General features: G+C 52.2%; 1 long non-coding RNA gene across 1 annotated transcript; it reads left to right on the top strand.

The window, feature by feature from the left end:
• Positions 1-2564: 2564 nt before the first annotated feature.
• On the top strand, positions 2565-4928 carry LOC117082423. The gene is made up of 2 exons (XR_004436606.1): positions 2565-3814; positions 4182-4928. It is a non-coding gene; the product is annotated as an uncharacterized LOC117082423 (long non-coding RNA).
• The last annotated feature ends 1802 nt before the right edge of the window (positions 4929-6730 follow it).

Here is a 6730-nt window from a genome sequence, read left to right as displayed (position 1 = left end):
TGTTATCACTGGAGAGGCATAAGATTGTTAGCTTTTTGGGTTTTTTCTTGCTCTAGAGTCTCAAAATGTTCAACTAAGGCCACCAATTCAGTCATGTCTGTAACTTTCCATCCTGGCTTACGTGTTTTAATTGAACTGCCAAGTTCCTAGGATGGAGTTCATTTGTAAATACAGCAGTTAATGCCATTCCAGTCCCTGAAGGAAATACTCCTTGCTATATTGAGCACAAAATGTTTCAGAAACAGTGTTTCTAACAAGTTCTGTAATCTGAAACTGGTTCCTCCTGCTTTGGTCTGCAGGGTTGGATGATGTACCAGTCAATTTTTTCTGGAATGATCTTAGGTCCTGAATGTAAAATGTTTTCAGCATTTTTTCTAGCTCCTTTTACCCCTTCTCATGCAGGGGTTTTTGGGGGTCTTTAATATCCTCCTCAGGTCCACCCCATTCTGCTGCTGCCATCTATTTCTTAGCTTCACCAGGCCCCAATATTATGTGAATGAATTGGTTAAGGTCAGGGAGCCATTCTAAATTCCTTAGGAGACCCTTGAGGCTTCATCCTTGGGTTAGGTAAGTCCTTCACAGTGGCTCAAAGCTCAGTTTTAGGCCATGGAGTAAAGGTGTTTATCGCAGGAAGACCTGGCTGATCAGAAGGTCTTTCTTTGTAAGGCATGTGGGTGTTTTTTTTTCTTCTTTTTTTTCATCTTCATGGTAAAAGGGTAACTTATTAAAAATGTGAGTGGACTCATAGTATGTGAGTAGAGATGGATAAAAAGAAGGACTAGCTGTGAGTAGAGATGAATAAAAGGGAGAAACAGGGGCTGGGCAGGGTGACTCACCCCTGCCCTCACCCAGCACTGGTGTCAGGGTTGATGGAAGGCAGGGAGAAATGAGTGGACAGCAGCTAGCAGGCCCTGGAGCCCCATAGCTGGCACTTCCCCCTCCCACAAAGATGAACAGAGGCAGCCCCTCACAGCATCACCACAGGTCCCCCAGGCTGGGTGGGCAGTGCCGGGAGGAGGGGCCACCTCCTTCTGGGAGTGCATTATCCTTTCTGGTTCCGCCACGCCTTCTAACCATGCCAGAAGAGGGTGTGAGCACAATGACCTTGGCTGCCCCCAGGGATTGCTCAGAGGAAAAATGGTTGGGGGTGGGGCCTGAGTGAACAGAGGAGAGCACTGAGCAGACACCAAGATCTTGCCTGGGCCTTATAGTCGGGTGGTGCCCAGGAGGAGTGTGATGGGGTTTCGAGCCCCCATGACAAAGCCACCTCTATGAGGCCTGGACTGTGGCCCAGCACTGATGAAGTGACCTGTGCTCTGGGACCAGTCAGCTTGTGGTCAGGAGGGCAGTGGTGGGTGCAATACAGTGCTGAACCTTCTTGAGCCCCAAGGAAAGGTGGAGAAATCATCTGTGTGCCTCCAGGCAGAGGTCTGGGCGAAGCCCATAGACTCGCTGGTTGCTCTTGCTCTGGGTTCGGCCTTGAACTTTGTGTGTGACCTGGGGCAGGCAGGGTGAGGGTGCTGTTATGTGAAGGGACCCCAACTCTGTGCTGCAAGGAGAGAGAGAGGCTGGAGAAAAAGAAAGAGATTCAGCTCTAGTGCTCTGGGGCTTTGGGACCAGGGTGCTCCCCTTCGAGGAAGGCAGCTTGTCAGAGGCAGCATCAGAGCTGAGGCTGAGGCTCAGGATGGCTGGGCTTAGATGTGCAACATGGAGGGGTAAGGAGCAGAGCCCTCAAGGCAGAGGAGCGAGGGAGGGTGCCAGGGCACAGCCAGCTCTTCTAGTAGCTGAGATTTGATTGCCTGAAGGCAGGGTGTGGAGACCCCAAAAGCCTGGCAGGGGAAGGTCTGGCGTGCAGGCTGGGTGGAGGGACTGGATCCTGCCAGCAGTGCAGACCATCTCTGAAGGATGTGAGCTGGAAGGGAAGATGGTCCTGGGAGGACTAGATTTGGGGATGGGCGGAGCCAGGGACAGCAGGCTAACATACTTGGACTGTACTAAGAAGGAAGCCTGAATTCCTGAACAGGTGGCAGGAGCTCAATCGGGCACGGAGGAGGATGGACAGGCAGCTGCAGACACAGGTGGCTCAGGACAGGGTTTGAGGGGGCACAAGGGGAAAGTGAGCATCATTCTGGATGGGGACTAGCAGGGCAGGGGCAGGAGAGGGCAGGTCCCAGGACAGGGCCTAGAGGGGAGAAGGGCCCCTGTCAGTAAGAGAGAGACCATCTCTTTTAGGGAATCCAGCATTTGAGGCATTTGTCACTCACATGCCCAAGGGGAGGCTTTATGCATGAATGACAGGTTCAAGCAAGCTCAAAGTCTGCACGCTCTGGGGAATACCTGTGAGGAATGGAGGGTTTCCTGGGGACCATCAGGCTGAGACTGGCCTGGCAGGGGACCCCTGGGATTCCAGACAGCCTGGGAAGGGTGGCCTTGAGTGGAGAAGGAGCTGAGCAGGCCCCACGCCAGGGAAACCACAGGCGTTGATGGGCTGTTGCTCCTGCCGTGGTCTGTGGGTATCGTCAGCGCCACATCACAGATGGGGAGGTGGAGGCGAAGTGGCATCCTGGGAGCCTACTGCAGCCCTCCAGCCACAGATGCGGAAGGGGATGCAGTTACAGTCCTCATGCATGCAGAGCAGGGACAGGTACATCTAGAGGGACAGGGCAATTCCCACAACAGGCTCAGCCTTCTGCCAGCACATGACCAGAAAGACCAAGCAGGGTGGTCACTTTAGCTGGGAGCAAGGGTAAGGAGCTTCCTGGAGGAGGCCACGCGGGAGCTGAGTCTGAAAAGGTGAGCGGCAGTTCACTGGGCAGACAACATTAGGAAGAACATTCCAGAAACAGAGGACAGCCTATACAAATCGAGAAATGGGAAAGCTGAGGGGCTCTGAGAAAGATTGTTATCTGTTTGCCTGCCTGCTAAGCCCCAAGAGAACAGCCTTGGGGAAACCTAACAATTCTCCTTGAAAAGGCCAGGCTTTCAATTTGCTTTCATGCTTATAAGATAGCTTCTGGAGCTCCAGCCATCACACTCATACTCCAGGCAGGAAGAAGAAGGAAAAAGGGAAAGCAGCCTTCTTTAAAGCAATGCCCAGCAATTCCTATTTATAGTCCATTGCCAGAATGCATTCACATGGCCACGTTGCTCAGCAAGGGAGACTGGGAAAAGGTCATTTTACAGCTGAGCACATTGCCTCTCTCTCTTTTTTTTTTTTTTTTTAATTTTAAGTTCTGGGATACATGTGCAGATGTGCAGGTTTGTTACATAGGTGAATATGTGCCATGGTGGTTTGTTGCGCACATTGCCTCTCTTAACAAAATCAGGTCTCGTTAGTAAGGAAGACAGGAAGAATGGACGTGGGTGACCAATCCGTGTTTGGTATTGCTGGGCCCATTTGAGAGATGGGAAAGTCGTTCCCAAGAGGTTGAGTGACTTGCTTGAGGTCAGAGGCTAGATTAAACCCCAGTCCCTTTGACCTTACTTAGAGTAACCCTGAGGGCTTTTTAGAAAGGCCCAGATCAAGTCTTCAGACAGGCTTGCCCCGATCGTTGGCCTAAGAAGCCAGCAGAGAGAGAGGCATCGTAGACGAACCCAAAGACAATCTCTGTGTGGCTTGCAGCTGTGTGGGTGGTGGGTTGGCTGCACTGGTGTGTGCCCAGGATGAAAGCAAAGCAACTGCTTCTGCAAGACAGAATTAGCTGTTCCTATGGGTCTGTATCATCCTCTTCCCAAACCAAGGGAACCGCGGAGCTGCTGCCTTCTCAGCTCATCACCCATCCAAGGGTCCCTGGAGCCAGCCTTGAGGGCTGTGGTGAGCGCTCATCCCTTCCACATGCTCACTAGAGCCTTCTGGGCCATGCTGGGGCACAGAGGTAATTGGGACCTCCTCCTAGCTGCCAGGGGGAAGCAAACAATTTCAACCGAGGGCTGAGGGAGTCCAGAGTCAGAGATCCAGGGCTGCCTGGAGAGGCAGAGGGGACTTTTAACGCTAGAGCCAAGTCTGGAAGGAGGAGTCCAGGCTGGAGGCAGCACCCAGGGGAGAGAGGAGGAGCTCAGCAAGGCCCACTCTGTGGGTCCTGATAGGTCCTGGCCCCACCCCTTGAGCCAGGCAGCCGCAGCCTTCTGAGCCCAATTTCAATGGCATCACAGTGACCTTCTCTCTCTTCTCTTCCCTACAGGGGAGGTACCTCAGCTTAGCTCTTGCACAGTCCCAATACGCACAGGCTCCCTGCTGCCCAAGGATCTGCTTTCCACACAGCCAGGAGTGCCTTTCCCTACCACAGGCTCCCTGCCGCCCAAGGATGTGCCTGAGACATAGCCGCGAGTGCCTCGCCCTCAAACAGGCTCCCTGCAGCCCTAGGATCTGCCTGAGACACAGCCCGGAGTACTTTTCCCAAGCACAGACTCTGTGCAGCCCAAAGAGCTGCCTTCAACCTGGCCAGCAGTGCCTCCCTGTCACCTGCTCCTCCAGGTGCCACCTCTTGCCTGCTAGGTGCTCAAGGCCTCCCTCCAGGATCCTGCCGCTGTTGTCCCCACTGCTCAGGCACACTGCAGAACCCCCTCTGTCACTCCCTCCCTCGGAGCCCAACTTCTAAGGCACTAAACACCCAAGATTAACAGGCTTTTGTTGCTGAACTGGACATATACATTGAGTCTTTTCTTATGGTCAAAGGAGTTGAATTCTTGTTGATCAACAAAAGTGTTTGTCACCAGGGAGCTTGTCCTATGAGTGAGGTGGATTTATACTGCACCTGCCACAACACACCGCCCTGGTGCCGTGGGGATGCCAGGCATGGATGCATTCCACTCCCAACAGCCCCGACTTTATCAAGGGCTGGGACACAGGAGGTCTTAGGCCAAATTCTCCATTTAAAAAGCCCAAAAAGTCTTTGAAATAAGAATTCAATGCTGTGTCTCCCTCTCCAGCTTTTTGTTTGTTTTCTTTGTTGTTTTTTGAGACAGAGTCTTGCTCTGTTGCCCAGGCTGAGTGCAATGGTGTGATCTCAACTCATTGCAACCTCCACCTCCCAGGTTCAAGCGATTCTCCTGCCTCAGTCTCCTGAGTAGTTGGGATTACAGGAGCCTGCCACTATGCCTGGCTAGTTTTTGTATTTTTAGTAGAAATGGGGTTTCACCATGTTGGTCAGGCTGGTCTCAAACTCCTGACCTCAGGTGATCCACCTACCTCGGCCTCCCAAAGTGTTGGGATTACAGGCGTGAGCCACGACACCTGGCCCCTCCTTAGCTTTTTGAAAGGAAAAATACTTGCATATCTCATTTCCTCTACTTCTCATCTTCTTGTCCCTGGTTTCTGTTTTTTGGCTACTCAAATTCTGAATGTATCCCAGAAGGCAGTGAGGCCCTTTCTGGAAATGCTAATTATCTTCCCAGATACCCCACACCGTCCCCAAGACCAGGCAAATTTCAGGGAATCCTCCTCATTTCACTAGAAAAGATAAACTTCCCTCCTTAATCATTTGTCCCCATAGAAGAAGCCACAGCCCCAACAGAGATGAGTGTCAACAGGCAGTGTCCTACCGCCCACCGTGTGCACATGGTGGCTGCATGACTGCCCAAGGTGCCACCCACACAGGCCATGGGCACCCCACATGGGATTCCTGAGCATGTCAGGAGGGGACCCCCTGGGGGGCTATGGCTGAGGTTGTCCAGTCATCCCGAATCCATCTTTGAGAGAAATAGACAGCTCTCCACCTCCCCCATCTACTGGAATGAAATGTTTATGCTTTTCCATAGAAATTCTGAAAGACGGCCGGGCGCGGTGGCTCAAGCCTGTAATCCCAGCACTTTGGGAGGCCGAGACGGGCGGATCACGAGGTCAGGAGATCGAGACCATCCTGGCTAACACGGTGAAACCCCGTCTCTACTAAAAATACAAAAACTAGCCGGGCGCGGTGGCGGGCGCCTGTAGTCCCAGCTACTCGGGAGGCTGAGGCAGGAGAATGGCGTAAACCCGGGAGGCGGAGCTTGCAGTGAGCTGAGATCCGGCCACTGCGCTCCAGCCTGGGCGACAGAGCGAGACTCCGTCTCAAAAAAAAAAAAAAAAAAAAAAAGAAATTCTGAAAGACAAGTACAACTTAAAAATATACTAGGTTTGGATTTTAAACAGTATTGACTAATTTGATAGTGATAACCACACTGTGCCCCCTCCCTTTTTCTTTTAAGACTTTATGGCTTGCCTATGTGTGTAGGGCTTTGGGGGCTTTCTCTAGGTCGCATGACTTTGACCTTCAGTGCCATCATCCTGAGGAGTTACTCTTTCTTGTCCCCCTTCTCTGTCTTCCACCCTCCTGTCCTGCTGCAGCCTGGACTCTGCATCTAGGTCCTGCCAGCTGCCATGATGGGAAGCAAGCCTCTCCCACCCTTCCCCAGCCTGTCCCCTCTGTGTCTGCACATCTATCTCCCAAGCTGGTTATGGGAGGCTTTTCCAGGCACACAACGCCCTGCACAAGGCGTCCAGAGAAATAAGCCAGGTCAATGTTGAGGAAATGGAAGAGGGTGCTAGAGTCCTGGGGGTGGATGGGACCCAGTCATTTGGTTTCTCCCCATTTGGAGGCTCATTCCCTGAGCAACTGTGGGTACTCGAGAACATGCTGCCCCTCCACGCTTCACTTCTCAACATTCTTCCTGCAGTGAGAGGCCTGGCTTCATCAATTTTTTGTCTTGCTTTGTTTTTTAGAGAGTTTTTCTTTCACAAAACAAAACACTC

Source organism: Trachypithecus francoisi, unplaced genomic scaffold (assembly GCF_009764315.1).
Source record: "Trachypithecus francoisi isolate TF-2019V2 unplaced genomic scaffold, Tfra_2.0 Lachesis_group9, whole genome shotgun sequence".
Taxonomy (NCBI): domain Eukaryota; kingdom Metazoa; phylum Chordata; class Mammalia; order Primates; family Cercopithecidae; genus Trachypithecus; species Trachypithecus francoisi.
The sequence above is the reverse complement of the archived record's forward strand: the minus strand, read 5'-3'. Positions and strand labels throughout refer to the sequence as shown.